General features: G+C 43.9%; 1 protein-coding gene across 2 annotated transcripts in view; it reads left to right on the forward strand.

The window, feature by feature from the left end:
- The window catches only part of kek5 (leucine-rich repeat, immunoglobulin-like domain-containing kekkon 5 protein), a 102,416-nt gene that overhangs the window by 53,247 nt on the left and 23,244 nt on the right, over window positions 1-25,925 (forward strand). Inside the window, exon 1 of one of the 2 annotated variants that reach the window (XM_025307626.1) lies at window positions 23,759-23,770. The exons of the other annotated variant lie outside the window; for it this stretch is intronic. The gene's annotated coding sequence lies outside the window, so the exon portion shown is untranslated. Of the gene's footprint in view, window positions 1-23,758; window positions 23,771-25,925 lie in introns of those variants that run through there. 2 annotated transcript variants of the gene reach the window in all.

Below are 25,925 nucleotides of genomic sequence, written 5' to 3' on the forward strand. Positions count from 1 at the left end.
GTGAATGTTAGGCTTGATAAGCAACGAAAACATCTAGATTGTAAGAATCTCCTACGCGGAGAAAAAAACTCTGTTCGCGCCATTTTCCGTTATCAAACGAAGTTTCAGGTAACCGAGAACAATCGATTGGTTAGAAACCTTCTACAGAAATCTTTTTGTTCCTACAATTGAATTTTTCATTTAGTCCCTATTCTTCCCAGGCAATGGGAAACTCAGTTACACCAGCGAAATTTCTTCTGTGTGAATGTAACATTACATTGTTACCTCTATTTTTATATGTAGTTGCTCTTCGTTAATACGCTGGAGGGATTTTATCAAGGTTTTCACCTTTAATACTTCGCTAATGACTATATCACTTACTTTGTTACGTCACGACGCAGCCGCGCTCGTAACAACGTGCGTAACAAGGATACCACATTTCTCAGAGACGATCTCCCAACCGCTCCTTTATTTTATTAATCCATTGTTATCTGAGTATATTGCTGAAATATATCAGCGGGTAAGCGGCGCGTCTTTTTGTCGCTTTCGGCGTAGAGTCGTCCTCGGTTGGTCCATATCGGACAACACGAGGCAAGAAGACAGGATAACGGAATAGAATATGAGCTGCCAGTATTACCGGTGCGCTCGCGCGAAACTTTACGCCCTGAGATTAGCGGGTGTCGAGGTGACGTTATTATCCGTGTCTGCAAACGAGACGTGGAACGAAACCCGGGATTTTTCTATATCCGTCGTAGATGAATATACGCTGTAATTTTCTCAAGTGGACGTTATTACGACGAAAAGAACAAGGGACGTACGAAGTGGATTGGGGTGATTACCAAAGATTGCGGCGTGTACGCCGGGTATCGTGAATACATACTGGGTCACGGGTCCTGATCTGTCGTGAGATTATATACCGCTACATTGTAAGATCCGCCGTTGGCGGTTGTACAGTTCCTTGCCACGACGTCCTCCGCCGTATACCGTAGACGTGATACAGCTAACGATGTTTGATCAAAGGTAAACCAAGTTGTGTTTAATTGAAGGCAACACAATTGGCCATACCTGTCGAATCACATTATATCGCGCTTCATTATGCTCGATCATGCTTGCGATCGACGATCTCGGCGGGATATGCCACGAACCTGAACTCGGCTTTTCCCGCTGTTTGACCTTTACTCTCTCTCTCTCTCTCTCTCTCTCTCTCTCTCTCTCTCTCTCTCCTCTCTCTCTCTCTCCGGACGTCATGGAAAGCGATAATCGCAGACGGGTAATTCCTCTTGTCGAGAGTTTTTTAAGTACCAAATATTTCATATCTGATTAGAGGCTATCGAGAAACACATCTCGGTAAGATATTGAGTTTCCGTTCTATTTTCTAAACTGTATTATTGATATGTAATCAGTATTGCGTGTCAATGTGGAGAGAGAGGGGGAGAGAGAGAGAGAGAGAGAGAGTATAATATTCCGAACGTGACTATAGCCCAAAACAGTGGGTCGATAAAGAGTAGGTACAGAGTGTAATGTTGATACAACGGCGAAATATTACCTACATAATTGTGTTATCCCGTTTTGATATATATACATACCGTAACTGCGCGCTGCAGTTAACGGAAATAGAACAAAAGCCATGTCAGATTTTTCAGCGAAATTATGATAAATTACAACACAGCTAGCCAGGCGCTGCCAGCGTTGCCAATCAAAATTAATAAAAAATTATTGTTGTGTCTATCTCATACTGCCGGTGGGATATTCCAATATCAATCAATCGCTTGTCCGCTACATAATATTATAATTTACATCTGCATACAGCGTGAAATTATGTTATTATACTTTATTAACACACATGAAACATATTAAATGATGTAAAAATTGCGCTGGTTAATTTATTAATTTTGGGTAACATTATATCAGCATTACATCATTGCAATAATTGTTTCTTTACAATGCAAAGATTGTATCGTTTCATAATATTTTGAAATATTTTTGGAACGTTGAAAATAATGTTCGTTTTTTATCTTTCTCTATCTTTAACGATATAATGAGTAAGTTAATATAACGGGATTAACGTTCCTTCCTCTAAATTTAGACATGTTCGAATATTTAATAATTAAAAATATTTTATAATTTAAAAATAAGCTATCGATTTCGTGTCAGTTATAGAGATTCTAGTTATAGCGGATATTAAATTTACTGCTGATAACTGGTTTTAAGTAATGACGGTTTGGAGAAAGTGTGTGTGTGTGTGTGTGTGCGCGCGCACACGCGTGTTCAGAAAGTAAACAGATGCCTGAAAAAAGAGGCAACGGCGAGAAAAATGAAAACGGGAAAATTTACAGAAAGGAGGATAAAATTGAAGAGCCTGGCGTGATCGGGATTAATAAGGAGATCGATATGGAACGTTCTTTCTTTTCTTTTTTTCAAGGAAATTTCCAGAATATATTTGGATACTCTTATATATCCGCGAATCTTTCTTACGTTCTTAATTACGCGTACAAGATTTGCGTTGATTATTTTACAAAATCTATCTCACTTTCGTATCGTTACTCTTTCAAATATTTCACGCACGAAACCTAGAAAACACGTTGCTGCAGATGCACGTAACAATGTCAAACGATGCCAATATCGTTTCGTACTTAAAGCTGATAAATTAGGAACACGTCATTAACTCGAAGATACATGTGCACGAAGGAACGTAGGATTTACAGGAATGTGATGAAAAAATATCGCAGAACCGTGAAACGATGTCGAATATTTTATCACGTGATAGACACGTGTAATATGTAAGCACGTGAATTTTACGATTTTACTAGTAGTCATATACATGACATCGACTAGCGGCTCGGAGTGATACATTATCAGATGTAATCCCTCGCTTAACACTCACACGCGTACATATCACACCCACACACACGCATACATATACACGCGCGCGCGCGCGCGCACACACACACACACACACACACACAGCACGTCAGAATAAACGCACGAACATGCGGTGATGTTTTTCGTCGGCTAACCAGCTCGAGAATCTACAGATCCATCTCAATTAGTTGGCGTTATTACAAGCCAACAAGCTTTGCCTCGCATTACCAGCTATGCCCAGCGACCGGAAATGACGGCGAGGCTAAGTTAGTTTCCGCGGGCGCTCGGTAGAGAGGAACGGGAGTGCGTTTGACTACACACAACCGGCAAGATAACGCCCGAAATTTCGGGTGCCGTTAAATAGATTGAGCCGCGGCGCGCTCGCGCCCGACCCCAGCCCGACAATAATAATTTCGACGTGGCTGTATAGAAGGTGGCTAAATATCCGTTGTCCGGAAGGCGCGGCGCGCGGCGCTTAATATAAGCCGACTAGCGATACCCCAGTCCATTAATTACAATCAGAAAAAAGTATATCGAGTAATTTCCGGGCCGCCGTGATGGGTCAGCCGTCGCGCCCGCGCGCGTACATTAGGTATGTATATATATATATATATATTATGGTCGGTTTACTTTTGAGGATGCCTACGATAGTAGACTCACCTACGCGAGTGTGTTATTCGCAAATTTCGCGGCACGACGTCGTCAATGTCGCGTCAATGTCGACGGGCCGTGAGTCCTGGATTATCTCGTTTACAATTCGCTCTTCTCGCTCTTCGTCTCACCGACGAATCAATTCACTTCGTCGATACAAGAATATTCGGACAAAGCATTTGTATTGTTAATTTAAGCAACTAATGGGTATTAATTTGCGGTAAAGGGAAAGTTTAGGTACTCTGGATTATTAGGATCGCGTGCGCTAACCTTTGTCTTGCAACAAATTAACAACTTAGGAGAAGCCGTGACGAGAAGAGAAAGAACACAAAATCGCGTAACTTTCTTTTTATTCTTAGTCAAACCTTGCCCTCGTAGAATATTTCCATCTAAATATTTGTACACTTCATCTTCCGATATCGATTCGTGAGATTCACGAGACTCGCTACAGACACGAGAAATCCCATTAAAGTTCAGAGGGGCGGAGAGAACTTGGACATTAATTTCTTCCCGCGTATTTATCGCGTCGTCGGAGAACCCGCTCAAAAGACACAGGGTCGTCTCGCGACGAAACCACGATAAAGCCACGTACTACAGTTATCTGGATTAATTTCCGGATTGTGTTCGACATCACAGAGAGAGAGAGAGAGGTTGTACGTGTCCGGGAGCGGATAGGGGAAGAGGAATAGAGCAGGAGAAGTAGAGGGACGGTAATGCGCGTCACGCGGTGTATGCGCGGCACACCAGGCGCAGCCGACGACTGCTTTTTCGAGCTGGTCGTTGCTTTTGTTACGCTCTCGCAACAGTCGCCAAAACGTCCGGCAATCCTGAAAATTTGAATCGCGCACAACGAAACACAACGCGGCCACGCGGGCCGCCGCGCGTGTGAAATGTGTCGGCAGTAATTGCCGTGGCAATTACGCCGCGTCACTCCGCCGCCGTCGCCGCCGCCGCCGCCGCCGCCGTCGCCGCCGCCGCCGCCGCCGCCGACCACTGTCTATATAATGCGACTCTAAATGTGCCTTCTAGCATAGGGTGCCCGTTATCCTATATTACGTACGTACATACGTACGTACGTACGTACGTATGAACACGACGCGATATTATGCGCCCGACGCGCTCGAAAGCTCCGTAGAGAACGCATTCCAAGACCGCGAGATGAGTCCAAATTGTCATGATAATCGAGCAATTAAACCTCTGCCCCCGCCTCGTGCGCGGCTGTTTAACGCTCGAATATTTCACGCGCGTCTCGCGCCATCGCTCTCGCGCGGCGGGAGGCGCAAAAGTCAACGGGGGAAATCACAAGCGCGCGAGGTTCTCTCGAACGAAGAGACAAAATGATCGCGGACAATTTCGCCCGAAAGTATCTCCCGCGGTGAAATTCTCCGTGTACGATGTTCTTTCAACGGCGCTTTACGAAAAAGCCGCCGCGACGGGACGCAATCTCTCTACTTACACGCCCGTACGGCTGATCGATCGCCGTAGGAATCGATCCTCGGGGATAATCGCTGCCGCGCTCGAATAATCGGCGTTCCACTGTGCCTAGCATCGATACGAGCGTATCTACCTTCCGTTTCTTCTCAAACAAACGAGGCAAGTAAACTTGGTACGGACAAACATCGGGAAATGGCTGTATCTGAAGTTCTGCTAATTGCGAATGGTCTCGCTGCTGAAACTGGCGCGGGAAAGGCAATCTGCTCGGTGACGACAAACGTAACCCTGTATATCGTGACAGTAAATACATGGTAACGTAGAAAGTCCGTAGGAGTTCAGGAGCTCGAACTAGCAAGCGTGCACGTGCACGCCGAATGTACAAAGCTAATGAATTTTTGTGACGGAAGCCTCGACGAAGCCAATATTCTGCAGTTCTCTCTTCCCTCTTTCTCCCTCTCTTTCTCTCCGTCTGTATCGTGTCGCGAAATTTGCCGAAACTAACTGATCGTCGCGTCGTGAGGGCCAACGTCGTGAGAGTGCCAATCACATGAATAATGCAATTGTTTTATGCCGGTGTGTGTCGTTCGCACGTCGCGGTCGGCTTCGCACGAGATACGTTCGAGTCACGATCGGAGGAAATTAAGCCACCGCGGGAGAAAGCCTCCTTTGTGTCATGAAGGTATTTCGAAATTGAATTCCAGTCTTATTCTTTGCCGCTATAACCGGTATCCCTTTGTAAGAGCTCGGAAAAATGTTATATGTATGTAGGTTATCGATAAAGAGAGGGGAAGAATAAAAAACAAGTGCAGAGTGTATTCGAGCCGATGTTTTGATCCTGTTTTTGACGCGAGCACTTATGACTTTCAAAGACGGCTTCTCTTGTCAAAGCTGTAGATTAAATATTATAATATAAATAGAATCAAAGAAGGTCGATATAGGCTTACGAGTATTGGAATATTGAGGTCAAAAATAGGAAATTGCAAAATTTTTTTTTCTTTCCTTCAACTCGGGTAGCTTCGAATTTGTCGACGGATCATCGAAACTCGAGTCTATGGAGGAAAATCTCAAATTTATAAGTTCGTATATTGCGTGTAATTCCATTGCGAGAGAGTCGGGGCTATTGATTTATATTACTTGCCACACCGGCGACCTGTATTTCAAAATGGGCCGGTGTAACGCTGTACAGTGCGAAACAGCGCACTTTAGAACCGCGAAAGAACGATACGGGAATTACGGCCGCGTCCGCTAATTAATCACGCTTGGCAGTAATTCCGCGCGGCTCGCATCGCGCGCTCATTTCAGGTATGTGGGTTTGTTTATAGCGCCGGCTAACCGTAACATTAAAATGTCCATTGCTCGAGCATGTCTGAGTGACGGTCTATCATCGACACCGTTAATGTTAGCCCGCTTGAAACTGTACATAATTATGGATTTTATTGTTTGAAACATGGCGATTAACTGAACGCGATTAATAACTGGGTGCGTAATCTACTCACTCCATGCCGTGCGGAAAGAAAATGCTTCTACTCGGTTGCGCTCTCGAAAAATCACGCACTGAAAAAAAAAACGCGCGTTAATCTCCCACATGAAACATTTTTTTTCGTAAATGGAACGTCCTCCATCTAATATTGCATTATTTATTTGCGCGCGTTTTCCCGCCTTGTTGCTTCCATACCTTTTACGCGCAGCTGTGCGTTTATTATGTAATATTTGTATCTCATTCAACGTATGCATCCTCTTCTCCCCCCCCCCCTCTCTCTCTCTCTCTCTCTCTGTTTTCTTTTCATTATTAACAATGTTTCATCGTATACACTCACTCGCGAACACAAGTCGCGTGTGTAAGCCCGTGACACTCACGGTTGTCAGCACTTTCATGAAATAGACCGGCAATTGCTAATCTTGGGAATTGCGTAGAAGGATGCGCCTACTTTAGATAAGTGCACGGTTGGCACATTCGCGATAAATTCGCGTTAATGAGGCCGGCGGCAAAATATCCGCTCCAGAAATATCGCATTTTATACGAATAATTATGATTCACGTTTTAATCTTGCGATTTGCGAATTGCAGTGCGACACGCATGGGTGATAAAGAAATACGACAATACACACGCGCGTATTTCTTCAATACTATTGGGTTGGCAACTAAGTGATTGCGGATTTTGTCGACAGATGGATTTTACACTTTCTTTTGTTTCGTTAACGTGTTCAAAGTACCTAACCTATATTTTTTTCTTATTGTTTGGACTTCTACCTTTCATTTAGTACAAAAATTATATCGATTAGTTCTTTAGTTTTGCTTTTATCCCAATTTAAAAATGGAAGAGCAAGACGTGCACTTCAGACATATTTTATTGTATTATTTCCGAAAAGGCAAGAACGCATCGCAAGCACACAAGAAGTTATGTGCCGTATATGGGAATGAAGCCTTGAAAGAAAGGCAGTGTCAAAATTGGTTTGCCAGATTTCGTTCTGGTGATTTTTCATTGAAAAATGCTCAACGATCTGGCCGTCCAGTTGAAGTCGATGAGACCCATATCAAGGCCATTATCGATTCAGATCGTCATAGCACAACACGTGATATTGCAGAGAAGCTCAATGTATCGCATATATGCATTGAAAACAATTTAAAAAAGCAAATTAAAAATTTTGAATTTTCATTCTTATTTAAAATCCGCAATCACTTAGTTGCCAACCCAATATTTCCTTCAGCACACTTTGTGAATCTCTCAGTGTTTCAACAATGTTAACCTTCCGCCGTCGGAAGGATAAGACCGCCGTAATCACAATTTTCAACGCTATTACGGCGTTGATAAAATTGAAACCCGCTGCTCGATGTGCACACGCTATACGAGAGTAATAGAATTTGCGTTATTATTCCTCTTTGAACACTAATCACAATAATTTGTCGCTATGCGAAACATTCAACCGTTTTGACTATGAAATTCACTAGCTATTTTCTACTGCGATAACATGCCATTAACCACCGTATTGTAACATTATACTCTGATAATTCACTTTGTTAACGCGTACCATTGAAAACATTTCGCGAGCCATTCCGCACATAATATTCGCTCCAATCGACTTGCATTAGGTTACAAAATGTGGATGAACTCACTGCGGAGACCGGCTTTGCCAGACCTGAGGTATGTACGAGCGGTATATAAAGATGTGTTCAAACGAACAAATAACACGAACACGAATTAAAATATTGCTACAACGAAAAAAAAAGAAAAGAAATAAAGGAGAAAGAAAGAGAGAGAGATTCAATGCTCGAATACATATTACCTATCGCGCGAAAAATGGAATTATTCGGCGAAGTATTTTCGAATTTCATCATTAGTGTCTGTTAGCAACCATCTAATTATTACCGCGTAACTGTTCATTAAACGGCAATAGATTCGACCCCGTTTTAAGGATTAACGAACCGCGCAACTACCGTTCGGTGACCTCGCGTACAAACGGCGGATCGCGCATAAACGGGACGATCGACGTTTTTACGAGCCGATATATTTGACTCGCTCGACTTGGTCCGCGCGATGCTTTGGCCGCTTGTCTGTCCACCCGCCTGTTTGTCTGTCACCAGCATCGTGTGGCCATGACTTACCGCGAATACCCGAAAATGCGCTACCGTCATTCGAATTCCGCGCATTTGGGTTCCTCCGCCTTTCCCGTGCCATTTCCACCGCCGTTTGCGTCTAATGGCTTATACGGACCTTCCGCCGATGAACGCAACGTGGCAAGCACAGGACGAGTGAAGCGCACTGCACCCGCGGCAGCATCACCACCCAACATTCTGCAGTCCACACAAAGTTGGAATTTGCAGGAGATGCGAATATACCATCCCTGCTGCGTCCGCGCACGCGGATGAATTCTGCAGCCTTGCAACCCAGCTCCTTTTTGGGGCAAAAGCATGTGGTAATCACGCGACTCTCGTCGTCGTCGCTCGCTGCCTGGGTCAAAAGCACACAGCAATCGCCAAATGTGCCGGGAACTTCAGTTAGGAGTAGGCCTTGTCCTGTAATTCCTAAGACTCTCACTCCGCTGTTTCCTCGCCATGGTCGTCTTTTCATCTGCGACGTCACGAGCGAGGAAATACATTCTAGAAGTTCCTGTGAGATACATCGAGATCAGCAAAAGATATGCTCCATCATATGGATTACATATGTTATTTATACAAGTGCTTTTTTTTTTTAATTCAATGCATTTATTAAGAATTTTTAGAATGCATTTTGTCGTTCCTGACGTCATCGATGAAGAAATCCGCGGCGAGAAATCAGGAGTCGTAACGAGTCGTATCACGCAATGTATATTAAGAAAAAGTCTGAAACATCTGAGAGAGATTCATTATATTTCTTATATTAATTAAACTTATAATTATATATAAAATCCAAAGTGGGAAGAAGGGAGTTAGCGGAGAGCCAATATACACATATAAGATTTGTGTACGCAATTTCGTATCGTGACAACGAAATACCGACGCAACGGACTTTGAATTAAAGAACAACAATCAGTCCGTAATGAAGAACACATTGTATATATTCAAGTACTTCTTTCCTCCGTATACACCGCACACATCCAGTTTAATGCAGTCGATCTCAATAGGGGAAAGTGCAGCGCGTCTACTGAAGAGATGTTCATTTCTCGAGCGGTTAAATCTGCTTTTAGAACGCGACGCGATAATCTCAATTTTGTCCCCCTTTTCAGATCGCATTTCTAAAGCGAAACGAGAAAACCTGTGATGCTCAAAATTCAAAGCCACGAAGTCTCGCACTCGTGCGAGACCTCTAAGGGCTCATTTTCAACGGCACAAAGTAATGACACGCGAAACCCTGTGGTTTTTGCCATTCTTTTGAGCAGGAAGCTTGACCTCGCGCGCGCGTTTTTCACGAGCATCAAAGGAGGCAAATTACATCGCTCGTAAAATAGTCATCCACCCCTCCTTCTCTCTCTCTCTCTCTCTCTCTCTCTCTCTCTCTCTCTCTCTCTCTCTCTCTCTCTCTCTCTGTCTCTCCCCCCTCTCTCCTTCCTTCCGTCCTTCCTTCCTCTTCTTTCCACTCCGCCCTCTCTCACTCTCTCTTTCTCTCTCCGAAAAATGTTCCGTATATACGCGCGTGCGATGCTGTTCCTTTTGGCTGTATAATTCGAACAACTCATGCGAACGGCAGTGTCGCGATTGCGAAATCTCGGGAGCGTAAGCAGCGATGAAATTTATTTACAACACGAGAAAGTCATCTGTCTTTATTAGAGAAACGGCAATTTTCCTGAGAATATCACGTTGACCTATTTTCTCTGCCGCTGCGTAACATATAATTGTCACAAGTATAGACAATACGATATATAGATATACATAGTACGAATAAGTTGAATATAAAAGCAGATTACACAGACATCGCTTCTGCCTCTCTGAGAATACATTTTTCTTCAGAAAAAAATACGAGAGTATTACACGTTCCGCATTTTTACATAGGAAAAAAGACATTTCACATTTCATCGTTGCAACAGTGATACAACATTAATGATGATTACCTCGCACGTACACGTTAGCTGCGATCGTATTTATAATAGCATCGCATGACATTCTTCGGAAAGTGCTCTTCTCGCGAATGCAAGTTTTCAAGAAATTTTTAACAAAATCGTCGACACATGACATTCTGCGCGCAACGTTCGCTCTTGCTTTCGTTCACTGTCATTTTACCGTCTTGCCACAATCTAATGCAAAATAAAAAGTACGGGCACCACAGAGGCGCGTAATAACTTTTCGATCAGGCTGACAGGCAGCTGCCAACATCTGGATCGACTAGCTGCAGTGGCATATTTTCAGCGACGACGCCATGGACGAGTCTGGGAACAACGTGCGACTTCGCACGTGCTTATTTCAGCAACGAACGTGCGTATATCGTGCGCCCACACGCGGAAAGGCGCACGTGCTTCCGTGCACGCGTTGGCGAGTCCGCCGCGGCTGGTCGGTCTGCGAATGAGAATAATCTTCTTCATAAAGGGCAGATGTGCCTCTCGGAACTTACCACGTTTCTCACTTGCGTTCCTCGATATGTCATCTGTTAATCAGAAATAAGTTGAAACACGGCTGTTACGTTATGGTTATTATTGTACGCGAAATAACGTTGTATTAATAACCATTAAACTCTCACGGGGTTTCGCTTGAGCTCGTCGCGATATTCAGTTACCTCTAATTTTCTCCCTTCATCTTTTTCAAGCGAAGAAGGGTAGGACTCTAGTCGCTGGAGTCTCAGGAATGTCTCGGGAGTGGAAGATAATTTCAACGAAATTTACACGGCGAGGAGGGTTCTCTCTCCCCCCCCCCCGTCCTCTCTCTTTTCCTTTCTCCAATACGCCGCGTCATACGAAAGTTTCAGCAAAATGAAAAAGATATCGCAATTCCGTCAGGTTTCTGGAGCGAGAGACCCATTTCGACGCATCGATTCTTTATTTACGAAAGGGGAAACTCGAATCTCCCACTCTTGCAATGGATAAATATAGGCGCCAAGTTACTCTCGCGCTGTGATCACATCAAGAGCGTGCTCAAAATAAATCTAGAAAACCCAAGAACTAAAACGATTTTGCAATCTCGTCTCTTTCTCTCTCTCTCTCTCTCTCCCCCCCCCTCTTTCTCTCTTTGGCAACGCGCAACAGATCAGCCCTCGTCCAATAGAATTTCCTCCTCCTCCTCTTGTTGCTCGATCCATCTTGATAGACGGGCGATATCGTCCCTAATATAGCACGTCATCGGCAGAAGAGCCAACGCTGACCGCGAACTCCGCGGAGACCATCGTCGGCGCACATTCATCCCGCTTCGTATATCCGAGGACGGCAATGGTCACCGTGGCGCGGATAACGTGACACAGATCACGCGATTCGTATTCAGGCGCTATCGCACTATAGCTCTTGCACCCATCGGCAGCAGCACTCGGGACACTCCAAGTGAAAAAGGAAGAGAGAGAGAGAGAGAGAGAGAGAGAGAGAGAGAGAGAGAGCAGTGATGCGCGGAGGTCGCGGCCGGCCACCGTAATTTCGCGAGAACCCGCGTGGCATAATAAAGGTAGCCGCAAGCCCGATACGGCGGCGAAGTAGTCGAACGCGCGCGTTACTCCGTTACTCCGCACATGCGGTGCAGGCAAGCGCGAGAGGGTGGGCGGATGAGTGGGAGAGCAGGAGGGCATCGGGGTGATCAGATCAACGACCCGCTAGCCGTAGCTCGCGGGGTCACCACTGCACAAAACGGGCCGCCCTCTCCCTGACATACGTAACGCGCATTCTTCGCTACGGTCGTGCAGTGTCCTACTAGGTATGCTTCTACCTTACTTCCGGTCGCAGACACCTCGCGAACAGGCTACGATCGGCTTTCGCGAAAAGCTTTCTCACTACCATCTCCGCCATGTGCCGTCCCATGGCGTCCCGAAATCAATTATGTAACGCGCACCGTTGCGGTCTCTGACAGCGCAAACCCGCCAGGACGAGCGGATCGTTTCGGACGCGCCGTGTTGCTGCAAACTCTCCCGAGGCAGCGCGCGAGGAAACCAGCAAAAAGACAAGCCGGCCGCATTTGCGAGCTTTAAGCACCGCATAAAGCAGACGGCTTTCTGGTCAAAAGCGCCAGAAAGTGACCTCGGTGTCCAAGTTTGTCGCGAGAATATTCTCACCGTAATATACAACGGGATATCCCATTATCGGAGAGAACTCCTATGGCAACGCCGGCTAACATATCGTATGCCTAAGGGATCTAATGTTGCAACGCATTAGTAAATATACCCTTGAGATGGTTGCGCAGAGTCGAATAACGCGGGATGATTGGTACGACGCACTTACGACTCACCCCGTACGATGAGAGCGCGAAGTCACGGCTGGAGATAAATTGACGATTCCGACTGGTCTAATTGCTCGTAGTTGTCGCCTATTAACGAGTCCATAACTGTCTTCTCCCAGTGAGTTAAGTCCGCAAGCGCGGAGACGAGCCGTTAAAAATATCGCGGTGAAGCCTCTATTATCGATCGCCATTGATTCCGAGTTTTAATTTGCGATAATTCCTCAACTTTCCGTCGTTGTGTGACGTCGAGAACTTCAGCGCGCTTTTCGACTGCCTTTCATTTTGACGTTAAAAATGGCAAAAATCGACTGGCTTCTACCTGATTCTGTCATGTTGGTAACTTCATCAAAAAGGAACTGTAGCGGAGAATTGCGGGCTAATAAAGCCAAACATGACGCACTTTCTAATTAAAGCAGTCGCAAATTGCAATCACACGTAATACACACGTACACAAATAGTACACATATTCAAAATAATACGACGTCTATTCCCTACCACTGTTCCATCATTCAGTAAGTGAGCAATGCAGTTAATATATATTATTAGGTGTACAAATGAATAATCCAAATTATTTTAAGCAGTTATGACATCAATTTTAAATTGAATAAATTTTCCCGCTCTTTTGCGATTATGCAATGTTGACATATAGCTATTAAAAAGAACATATAGTTTGGCGAAAGGCCCAACATAACCTTCAAAAGTATTCAGTTCAGTACAGTCGAAAATGGCAACAGATAAAGTACATATCACCGACACTGCATTCTTTACGAATTCCAACAAGGAAAAAATGCTGCAAGAGCGTGCGAATCGATTTGTTCCTTTCTCGGCGAAGGTGTTGTATCGTACGATGTGTGCGCATTTTGCGCATTAAGCGGTTTAAAAGCGTTAATTTCAGTCTAATCGACAAACAACGCCCTGGAGGCCTTCCGAAGTGCGATAATGATGATTTGGAACAACTGCTCGCTGAGAATTCGGCACAAACACAACAAGAGCTTGCAGAACAGTTGGGAGTAACGCAGCAAACGATTTACAAACGCCTACACGAGATGGAAAAGATCCAGAAAGAAGGAAAATGGGTTCCGCATGAACTCACTGAAATCAACAAAAATCAACGAGTGGTAGCGTGTCTTTCTCTTCTCTCAATAAACAGTGTCGAAAGTCTTTCTTGTGGAAAATCGTTATGGACGATGAGAAATGGATACTCTATGATAATTCGAAACGCAAAAAGTCATGGGTAAATCCCGGCGAATCATCAAAATCGGTTGCAAAACCCAATCGCTTCGGAAAGAAGGTTCTTCTCTGCACTTGATGGGATATCAAGGGCGTGCTTTATTATGAGTTGTTGAAACCGGGTGAAACAGTTATTGCGGACTGCTACCAACGTCAATTAATCTGCTTGAGTCAAGAATTGGAACGAAAACGCCTGTATACTGGCAAAGGAGAACGTCCAGTGAAATTGTTGCATGACAAGACCACACATTGCTTCCAATACAAAAGACACCATAATGAGTCTTGGCTGGGACGTCTTGCAGCACGGCCGGCGTATTCGCCAGACATTGCTTCATCCGATTATCACTTGTTCCGGTCGATGCAACACGCCTTGTCCGATATGCACTTCCAATCGGTGGATGAGATCCGAAAATGGCTTGACGACTTTATCGTGTCCAAAGACGTAACATTTTTTTGAGATGGAATTCATCAGCTACCTGAAAGATGGCTTAAAATTATAGAAAGCAACGGCGAATACTTTGATTGAACAATTTAACTTACTTTCTTTTAAAATAAACCTTGAATGTAGCTGAAAAAATTGGATTATTCATTTGTACACCTAATATATTATACAAGTCTGTGGCTAAAAGTGTCTATTTGACGTTTGAAATTTATTGGCTGCGTTTATTACATATTAATTGCCTCTTTTCTTTCTAAAAAAAAAATGCTAACGCTAGTTTATCCATTTATCTTCCATCGAGAACACTATCGTAGGATATGCGCGTTCTCTCGCGACGATATTTCAGACGAGGGTTCAAATCTTCCGCGGTTCGCGGAACGTGGTACAGCGCCGTAAACAATAGCTGTCCATTTCGAGCGTGATTTCTTCGTTCGACTCCCAAATATTACACATCGCCGGTGCAACGATGTTTTGCGATCGATAACATCGTACGTGCGGGGCGCGCCGCGTGTTTTCGCGAAGTGTCTACACGAAGAAGGTAAACCGCGTGTCTCTCCGGCGAACGTCGCCCTCTTGAGAAATGAACGTACACGAGGAGCGATCGTAAACGTCGTGTTTTCGGTAAAGGCGACACCCACATGAAGCGAAAGGTTCCGCCGAGTGAAGTGGTTCACTTTCTCTTCGTCGGTTATACATCCTTCGCTCCATCCTGCGCCGACAAAAACGTTGAAAAGAACCTGTACCAAATTTCCGTACGTTCCCTCCTTGTTGTTTTTCTTTTATATTCTCACTCGTGTCACACATCTTCAGAAAACTGCGAGGACTAGAAACTGTGCTCTCTCTTCCTCCGCCTTTCCTCAACAATGGGGCGAGTCGAAAGGTTTATGAAAGCGCTCGACGTAAAGTTGCTTGCTCCGTCGTCTTGTGCATTTTTCTCTAGAGAGTAGAATTACATAAAGAAGAGTCTGAGAAAGTTTACGCCGTGTCGAAATAACTTATTATTACGGAATTTTGCTATTATACCAGAGTCGACGAGACTCTTGAGACTGGTCATCTCGAAGAGACTTCATAACGTATACATATGTATGAAATAATGAGAGAGAGAGAGAGAGAGAGGGGGGGAGAACGATAGAGAGTGAGAGAACCTGTCGTAGTTGGGTAGTAGAGTATTTCAAGGAGTCATTTCCGATCTCGTTAGATAAGTGAAGATGGATTTCGCTCTCATCGGCCGGGTCCCGCGCGCATATTAATCGATCCGCCCCGGTCGAGAGGTACTTCGATGAGGAAGTTCGGGTCGGACGACGACGAGCCAATCTACGAAAAGCTGTAAAAGGGAGACGCGGCCGGTGTCTGTCCACCTGTCCGTTCATCCGTCCGTCTAGTCCGTTGTAGCCTCGCACACGACCGCAAACTGTGATGGACATCGTCATTAAACTCGACTTCAAGCGCACGTCGTAGGTGCGCTTATACTCCCTCGCCACTCACCCCTTTACCTCTCGTCCTTTCCTAGTTGTCTGGTATATATGCGTCGTATACACGATCTGTGGACGCGTTGCAAAGGCTGATCGAGCTTACAGCAGGAGGTGCAGTGGTAACCAGAGAGAGCGAGAGTGAGCGTTAGGTGAGACAAGTCGGGAGAGAGAGAGCGAGAATATGTGTGTATGTGTGTGTGTGTGTGTGTGTGTGTGAGAGAAGAGGGGAAAGGGGTGAAAGGGAGATCCGAAGGGATAACCAGAGGAGGTGGGTGTTCTCGATATGATTAATGCCTCGCATGCGTGTTCATATGTGGAGGACAGCTGTGAGTGACTTGCGCTCCGCCCAACCACCGTCGACATTCGACCGTGCGCGCACCTACGAGCAAGGAGAGCGCGAGCCTCTCCCGCTAATACGCACCTCTATGCTCTGGCTACGTGCACTCATGTTGCAATGCCGCGCGCTCGCGCGACACTCCGCCCTGAATACATGACGCGTTCGACGCGTATTAACTAGCATTACAGCTATGATGTGGTATCACCCGCAACCGTGACCCGACCACCCAGCGACCTCCCGGCGTCTCGCGCCTCTCGCAGCGTCTCTCTCTCTCTCTCTCTCTCTCTCTCTCTCTCTCTCTCTCTCTCTCTCTCTCTCTCTCTCTCTCCCGTAGCTTCTCTCGCCCCCTCCTGCGTTTTCAATGCGCCGCGACAATGCAACGCGATAATGCAGCGGCATTCTCATACTAGCATTTTTACTCCGACCGCGACGAGCAAGAAATGATTCGCGTTTCAATCGCGTTGTTTCCCACTTTTTATCTTTTTTCTCATGAGCGAGAGAGAGAGGGGGGGGGGGAAACGAGGGAGAAAGATTTATTTAGATTTGTTTCGTTTTTGCAAAAATAAGATCGTTGGACCTGCACCTTTTTTCCTTAAGGTCGAAGGATCGTTCATACGTACATACATAGTTTGTCAACGTTCACTCGTTATGAAAGGAAAGAAGGCGTCCGCTTGATGAGACACGCGCGATGCGATGCTAAGCCGCGAGCAACGTGATTTATTCGGTGGCACTGTTGGCGACGTTTAATTAACCGTACACGGCTCAAGTTCTCCCATTCTCGCGAAAGTAAGCGTTACTTCAGGTAATGCACGCGAAAAATTATGAGTGTGCGAAACAAGATTAACGTTTTTCGTGCTATTCGTGCACCGCCGGCACCGTCATGTTCGCTTCTTTTCTCCTGTTTTCGCAGCGCGTTTTTCGCGAAACTTTTCTCAGCGAATTCCGTGGAAGTAGGTATGCAACAATATTAAAGAAGGGAAAGAGCAACACATCGGCTCTATATATTTTGCGAATACTATTATATCGATACAGACATCCTGTTACATAATGTTGTCGTGTCGAGCGAGTAGAAGATGAAGCTTTCGCGATATAAATTTTCTCTTTTCATTCGGTCGGTCTAACACGCACACGCACCGTAAACGCAGAGAAACGTGAAATTGACGTTACGCCGCCCTGCAAAGTGTAAAAAAGATATTACTTGATACTCGATGTGGAAATTTTACGCACGTCGCTCTAAAAAAAAGGAAAGAAAGTATATACGGGCGCGAGCACGAGCCCTCAACCGAGCCTTCAAAAGTCGTAAAGTTCCTTATCTTACTCCGCTGCACGCTTGTTTTTACAAAATCTTCGCCGCTACTATTCTCCGTGCAAATTAGGAAAAGAAAGATACTTAATACTTTCGACACGTTCGCAGCGGGAGATCCCTCCGACAAATGAAAATATATCGTGGCTTTAAAGATTCTTTATTATTACTGTTCGTTAAACGCGATCGAAAAATCCCCCTCTCTTCTCAGCGAGACGCTGTGACATGCGAACGTGTAAACCGTAGCCGACGTAACACTCCGACATCGTCGAGAGTAGCAATTCACATACGGTCCGAAACAACTCACCAGATTATTTTCCGCCTGGAAATGATACGCGCGATATCATGACGATGCTCGCGGCGAGGGCGGTCGCTTTATTTGCCAGGTTAATTAGAGGCTAATTACGTTCCCATGTGCATCTACGGTTAGTCTTGTTATTCGCGATAATGCCTCGGCTTTCATCGCTTTTGCTCGGCATGTAGCTAGTTAAAACTTACGACACCGACGATAAGCTTAGCGTTCCCTTTAACTCCTCTCTCCTCCTATTACACCAGTTGCTCCCCAGGTTTCATTTAATCGTCAACATGGCGCACAAATTCGCTTTATATGCTCAAGCTTTTACTCGCTGACATTCACCCTTTATACGCGGCCAAGAAAGATCACGTAAGTCGCTAATACTCCCTAAATATTTGAACGTCGGAGGAAACCAGAAGGGAAAAAGGACCGGGCTACTGGCGACGCATTACTCTTTCGCATATACTCGACCGCCGCGCGTGTCTTCTTTTCGTCCTTTCTCTTCGGATCGAACGGCAACATCCGCGAGCGTCCCTTATAAGAATGCATGAAATGCGAACTGCTTTGAAGATAGGGAACAAACAACACACAATTTTCCCGTGTTTTTGCAGTATCCATGCACATATACGTTATACTTAGCCACGGGAGGAGGAGGAGAAGGAGAAGGAGGAGAATATTTTTCCGCGAGCAGTTTCTCCAGCGACGCTTTCGTCGATATACTTGCGATATCGACGATTTTCTCTTTTTTTACCTCTCTGTCTCTCTCTCTCTCTCTCTCTCTCTCTCTCTCCCTTGCGATTTGTTGTCCGAAATAAATCGCGACTATTCGACGCCGCTTGCGATAAGACGCCACATAGCAGACGGATTACGAGAATATCGAACATAGATCGAATTCGATTTGCAATATGTAGGACAGGAAAGAGGTGGAGTTGGCCAGAAACCGGGGCGGTGTGGCGGGGGCACTTCGATTGAAAATAGTTCGGTTTCAATCTCGCCCATCTCGAGGTTCTCCAGAGCTCCTGAATAAACACTGACTTTCCCGCTTCACCTCACCTGAAATCAATTCTGGCGAATAACCGAGGTGTTAAGCTCGCCCGTTCGCTCAAGAAGACGGGCGGCGGCGCCCCCTCCCCCCTCCCTCCGTCAACGTGAAGCCGGCGGAAGAAGGGCAGATGGGAGAAAGAAGGAAGGTTGCAAGGGACGAAATTTAAAGGGCGACACCGGCTTCCCGAAAAGGGGACGTTTCCGGGCTCCTGCTCGAAAGAAGAAGAAACCGTGGCTTAAGGCGAGAGACAGAGAGAGAAGATAATGGGCGGAAAACGGCGAGCTACGAGATGCACAGCGTCGCGTAAACACATCCATCCATCATGCTTCACGTTGCGGATTAGATCTTATCTACGGGATAACATCTCGTTATCTCACGGTGATAACGTGCGTTCACCAAGATGTTATTTTCTTTATTGGTACAAGATTCGGTGTGAGATGCGCGCAATGACAAAATATTCGTCCACGGATACATCGCGCGCGCGGCACATATAACTCTCGCCCCTTCTCTCTCTCTCTCTCTCTCTCTCTCTCTCTCTCTCTCTCTCTCTCTCTCTCTCTCTCGCACAGAGAGTTGAAATAGTGTTTGCTCTGCGGAAACTCAGTTCACCGAACATGTTTTCCTTGCATCGCGTCGAGTCGCGCGCACAACGATTACATCGTTGTAAGTGCTCTAACGCTCGATAATTTAGGCGTGTGTTGCAGGAATGTCGACATATATTTAAAATATATTTTCCGTCGCTGTTCTCATATACCGTGCTGCGCGCGATGGTCGTATCGCGCGTAATTTGCGGAATCTGTCTCTTAGTGAGAAGTAATTGCTACGTAATAAAAATTAAAAACACCGCTCTTTGTTCCCGCGATACTTTATACACGACTTGATGTTTCACGCATATTATTAAGGGGGGTTATTTTATCGGATAATGAAATTTCAAGAAAATTAGAGAATAATGTTGCGTGCGTCGTTCACAGTGACACACACGATGCACGGAGATAACGCCTTTGAATGATTCATAACAACTTTTAAATATGCATAAATTAATTCCCTGTTACGTCCATTTAAAATTTAAATTTTACAAGCCGGCCGCTTTGTTAACACGATGCCACCGTAGTATATTGCATCTACTGCTACATTACGCGCGATGCATCATGTGTGCGTGTGGGGGAGAACATCAAGTAGTTACAAACTAAATATATAATCTATCGTAACGAAGTATTGCGTTGATCTCTAAGCAAATACAGGATGATAGAACAACGTGTCATCCTTGTAACGAGTATTTTTACAAAGCCGCGTACGCGACAGGTATATCGGGATCATATTATCGAATTGACAGACATCTCCGCGTGTAAATAACTGCTCTTTCCTCGACAGCTCTTCCGTCGTTGTAATGTGATTTTAAATAAGATCCTCACGACTCAAAATAGTTTTCAGAGACAAGTCGATATCCAGTATTGAATTCTCATTTTGGCACTGTCATCTCTGTCTAAAGTGATCTCAACATAATGTAATTAACTTTTACTGTTTTTACGCGTTTTTACGCGAAAAATTTGGAAAATTGTTACATTTAGCAAGATCGATAATCTAATTAGCAATTTGGAACAAATAATTTCATTTAACGTGTAAATTTGCCTAAATTTAACACAAACGTACGGCATAATTTAATTTAATATAATTTAATTTTGTCATCTTTAATAAATGAAGCGCTCGCTACAACTGGACTTTTTGCGCGATCCGGTTCGTGTCCTCACTATTTACTTCTAATTTAATCATTGCATGACCGTCGACAGCGTATAGTCCGCATCTGCAGCCGACAGTAGCGCGGCATACCAGTAAATATATAGCGATAGGTACTGCGCGATGACATACACAAATGGTTACGCAACATATAAATTTCGTCGCCGTCTGGATTTCATATGGCATGCCATTGAAACGTGTTTTTGCTATGAATTCGACAAATATTTGCCCGCGTGATATGGGGAGCTTGACACATGCTGTTACGCATGAAAAAAACCGCGAACGACGAGAGATCAATCGCGCGCACGTTATTTCGCACGTATATAATACAAAATTGCATGAGCGGACTGAGGAAGGATCGATCGATTTTAATCGTGATATCAGGAACAAGATATCGATTTGGAGACGACACGCAGCGTTGTGATAGATATTCTCGTTCATACACAGCGACCGCTGTTGGAAATGTCGTCGGTATTTACGGAATATTAATTTTCCGTTAACTTTTGATCACTCTTCATAATTTACAGAATACGTTGCGATAAAACATTATTTGAAAACGCTTCGCTATAAAAAGCGCAAATGAACAAATAAAAAGCATTTTGTTACATAAAGTTTTATATAAAATTTTTACATAAAGTTAATTTTTATCGTTGCTTCGGTAGCTATCAATTTACACAGTTTAAGCTTTCTAAATATTTTAGAGCCAGCCAAAAACGTACGTGTGTGTATACATATATATATGTGTGTGTGTGTGTATGTGTGATATTTTCGAGCATTTTTCTTTATTCTTATGCACACAGCGTCTCGGCAAAACATTACGTTTCGCTGATTCCTTCTGCTCGTTTCTCAGCCTCTTGCTTTAACCCACGTCCTCAGGCCGTATTTCCTACGGCGCGCAGCCTCCACTGCTGCTGGCTATCCCTACGTGCGTTTTCTCTCCGTAATATTTCTTTGCTCTCGTGCAAGAAAATGCGCTTTCCTCGACGACCTACTCCTTGTCTGTAATAATTGAATTCGCGTTATATCGGCTGTATCACCAAAGTCAACGAGCTCACGTCAACGTGTCGCGTGGACGCCTCGCACTTAACCGTTTGAGTCCCAAGCAGCGCGATCGCGCTGTTCAGATTTTATGTCGAGAAAACCCAGTACATTTCGATCATTGTGGACAACTGACGGTGCGTTACCGATTGTCGAAGTCGCGCGCTCAGATTTACTGAAGCAAGTATATCACACCGATCCTTTTAATGTAAATAGTACATTTTATAATAGGTAGAATAATATTATAATAATGCAATAATACATTACAAAATAAAAATTTTTATTTCATTGTTATCTTCTCAATAATTTTTATCGAACAAAACTTGAAATATTTATAAATTTACAGTACGCATATGTAATAATACAGATGTATTTTATAAAATAACGAATTACAAATTAACAATATTTTTGTGTTATGAACAAATAATTTAAATGGAGAGTAACAATTATAATTTGTAACATCGGTGTTTATCAAAACATGTTGGATGGATTCCTTTTGCTTCGTTGCTCCGTTGCTTCGTCTAATCATTTTGAAACACACAATTATTAACAATGAGAAACACTTACGCAAGAATACGTCTGATCGCTTTGCAAACTACAATAAATGTGACAGAGCGATGAGAAAAAGACGAGAATCGCGTTACCTAACAAATACAAGAAGCGGTATTGGTCCGATTGGGATTCATCGATGTAAAATAAACAAAGCGCTATCTGCTTGGTATTTCTCGACCTAAAATAAAACAAGCGCTATCGCGCTGCTTGGGTCTTTTCATACTCATTTATAGAAAGCGCGGTTGCGCTGTTTGGGATTCTTCGACAGTGTTTTTTCAATACCCCCTGGGACTCAAACGGTTAATATTATGAAGAGTGATAGAAAGATAAAAAGAAATTTATATATGCGTATGTATATATATATATATATGTATGTATAATACGAGGGTATAATACGAGGGTAGTCCCAGAAGTATCTGACCTAACAAAGAAAATATAAAAAATTTGGGAAAAAGTATCTTTATTTCTCTACATAGTCTCCTTTTAGCTCAATACACTTTTCCCAGCGATGTTCAATAGCTTCGATACCCTGTTTATAGTGGGAATCGTCGAGCTCCTCAAAATAGCCATCAAGAGCCACCTTGGTCCATTGTTTTTACTGTTCCTTCGTCTCAGGTGTGAAGTGATGGACCCATGTTTCATCCATGGTTATGAATCGACGCAAAAACTCGGCTTTATTGCTGCGAATTATTGCTTCGCCAAACACTCGATTGAAACATCCTCACGACGCTGTTTTTGTTCCAATCGCGGCACTCATCTTGCGCACAGCTTTCTCATGTCCAAATTTTCAGTCAATATGCGATGTACAGCACTTTTTGAAATGCCTACCATGTCTGCTAACTTGCGCACTTTCAGTCGACGGTCATCCAATACCATTTTGTGGATTTTCTTCACCATTTCTGGCGTGATCACTTCATTTGGTCGACCACTGCGATGTTCGTCTTGGCAGCTCGTACGGCCTCGTTTAAATTCTGCCACCCAATATTTTACTGTCGTAAATGAAGGAGCAGACTCCTCCAGAGTAGAATCTAGCTCCGCTTTGATATTGGTTGGACTGAGGCCTTTCAAATGAAAGTATTGTGTCACATAACGATGACCAATTTTTTCCATGTTTACAAATTCACTGAGAGCGTTCACTATTGATGGCTGCCAAACAAATACTAAACAACGTAGCGTCGTCAAATTTCAAACTTAAGCTTTATAAAGTTGGTACTTCCTACCATAGTCATTCTTTTCAAACAACAACCGCTATCTATACCGTCAGGTCAGGTACTTCTGGGACTACCCTCATATATATATGTATATAAAAGGTGTCAAAATTCACGCAAGAAGTAATTTTGATAGAAAACACACTGTGTTTCTGAGAAAACACAGTTTTATAATTAAAAATTGTAAATTTTTTATTTATTCATAAAGTATACAGTATTGGGCTATGTATGGAATAGCATATCGAGTAAATGGCCTCCACGGCTTTGCTGGCACATATGCACTCTTTTGTTGAAATTTTTCATGATCGTTTTGCATAAATGTGGCTGAATTTCGTTGATACAACGCTCAATTTCCTCCTTCAAGACGTAGGTGGTCGTGGGCTTGTTGGCATAAACCTTAGACTTCAAAAAACCCCAAAGAAAAAAGTCCAACGGCGTTAAATCGCATGATCTGGGCGGCCAAATCTGATCACCAAAACGGGAAATTACACGACCAGGAAATGAATCATGCAGTAATTGAATTGTTTCTCGGGCTGTATGGCATGTGGCACCGTCTTGTTGAAACCACATGTCGTCCACATCCATATCTTGCAAATTAGGCACAAAAAACTGGTTTATCATGTCGCGATAGCGAGCACCATTAATTGTTATTGCCTGACCAGCCGCATTTTCGAAGAAGAATGGTCCGATGATGCTTCCAGCCCAAAATCCGCATCAAACAGTGACACGTTGTGGATGCATTTGTTTCTCAACAATCACTCGTGGATTTTCTGAACCCCAAATTTTGTCGATTAACGAAGCCATCAAGATAAAAATGAGCCTCATCGCTGAAGATGATTTTGTTCGAAAAATCAGCATCCACTTGTTGTGTTCCATAATCCATTCGACGAACTCTCTTCGCTGTGGCCGCTATACTATTCCATACATAACCCTATACTGTATACTTTATGAATTAATAAAAAATTTACAGTTTTTAATTATAAACCTGTGTTTTCTATCAAAATTACTTCTCGCGTGAATTTTGGGACATCCTTTATAAGACGGTGAATGCGAAGGAGGAAAATTCCTAGTTCTCGCGTATCGTTCTTCCCACGCCATTGCGGCAACTTGATTAGACGGATCCATGAAACGCAAGATGGACTAAGCGAGAATTTACCCTTTGACTTTCAAATCTAATTTGTGCATTCATCGCAAGAACAAAGAAAGCTGCGCGCCCGTTCGCGTAACGAGGCTTCGCTTTCGTCTTCTTTAGCGTGGAATTCTTCAGCTTGTGGTTTAAAGCATCGTCGTGGAAAATGGAATCCTTCTTATACATCATATCCTCGTGATGAGATCACATAGAAAATTTCGCTATAATATAAAACGTTATAAACTTGTATGCATATGTAATAATATACAAAATAAATTGTAAATGTCTCTCTCTCTCTCTCTCTCTCTCTCTCTCTCTCTCTCTCTCTCTCTCTCTCTCTGTTATTTTTTGCGAATAGTACGCGCACATCATTTCGTGATTTGGACCAATATCGTAAAACTAACGTCGAGCAGCACGAAAGAAATTCTCTCTTGAGCGATGCACAGTCGCAAATAGTCGGCCAAGAATTGTCGATGTTGAATCTGAATCATCATTCGACTGTAATCCGAAGGCAGGCGACGATTATTTTCCGAACGAAGCTGGAACATGAACGATTCTCGTTTAAACGGAAATTTTTTTATTAACTGCCGTAATCATCCTCTCTCTCTCTCTCTCTGTCTCTCTCTCTCTCTCTCTCTCTCTCTCTCTCTCTCTCACTCTTTCTCTCGCTCGCTCCGCACACAGAGCTTTACGAATCTCCTTCAAGTCTCATAATGTGTTGTGAGATTTTCGGGCGGAAAAATAGATATTAGTCCTCATATCACTTTTCAATATCCGATGGACGACACGGGGTCACAGATGAGATACATATCTCTGAATGCGTAACTTTTAAAATTTTTGTTTGAGCGAGAAATGTAAATATATTTCTCTGCAACAGATACGAAATCCATCAGTCGATTAAACTTCGCCACAATTATTTCAGGAGTTCTATAGCGTTAAACACAGACACGTACGTTCATATACAGGTCATAGTTATCCCCAAACTGCTGGTGTATCAAGTTGTAACGGCTGCCATGTGCCACTTTTTCTCGGTTTTTTTTTCGTCGAACGAACGTGGATAACGATTATTGCGCTTTTTCTCGACTATTCGCCGTTGCGCGTTGTTAAATCGGAACTGCCGCGGCAGAAAAAGCGGCTTACGCGACAGCGATCGATTTGACGTCGTTTACTTTCCCTTAACAGAAAATTTTTTTCGTTTCGTTGTTCGCTACACTGTATGTACTATATATACGTATAAAGAACCGGAGATTGTTTCCGCTGCTCTGCGGACTACTATCGAAATGGGAAAACCGCGTTTTTTGTTCCCCTAGATTTTTTCCAATGTCCTCGAGCGAAAGCTTCGAAAATAGGTAAATGCATACTGAGAGAGAGAGAGAGAGAAAGAGAGAGAGAGAGA

Source organism: Harpegnathos saltator, unplaced genomic scaffold (genome assembly GCF_003227715.2).
Source record: "Harpegnathos saltator strain DR-91 unplaced genomic scaffold, Hsal_v8.6 scaffold93, whole genome shotgun sequence".
Lineage (NCBI taxonomy): Eukaryota > Metazoa > Arthropoda > Insecta > Hymenoptera > Formicidae > Harpegnathos > Harpegnathos saltator.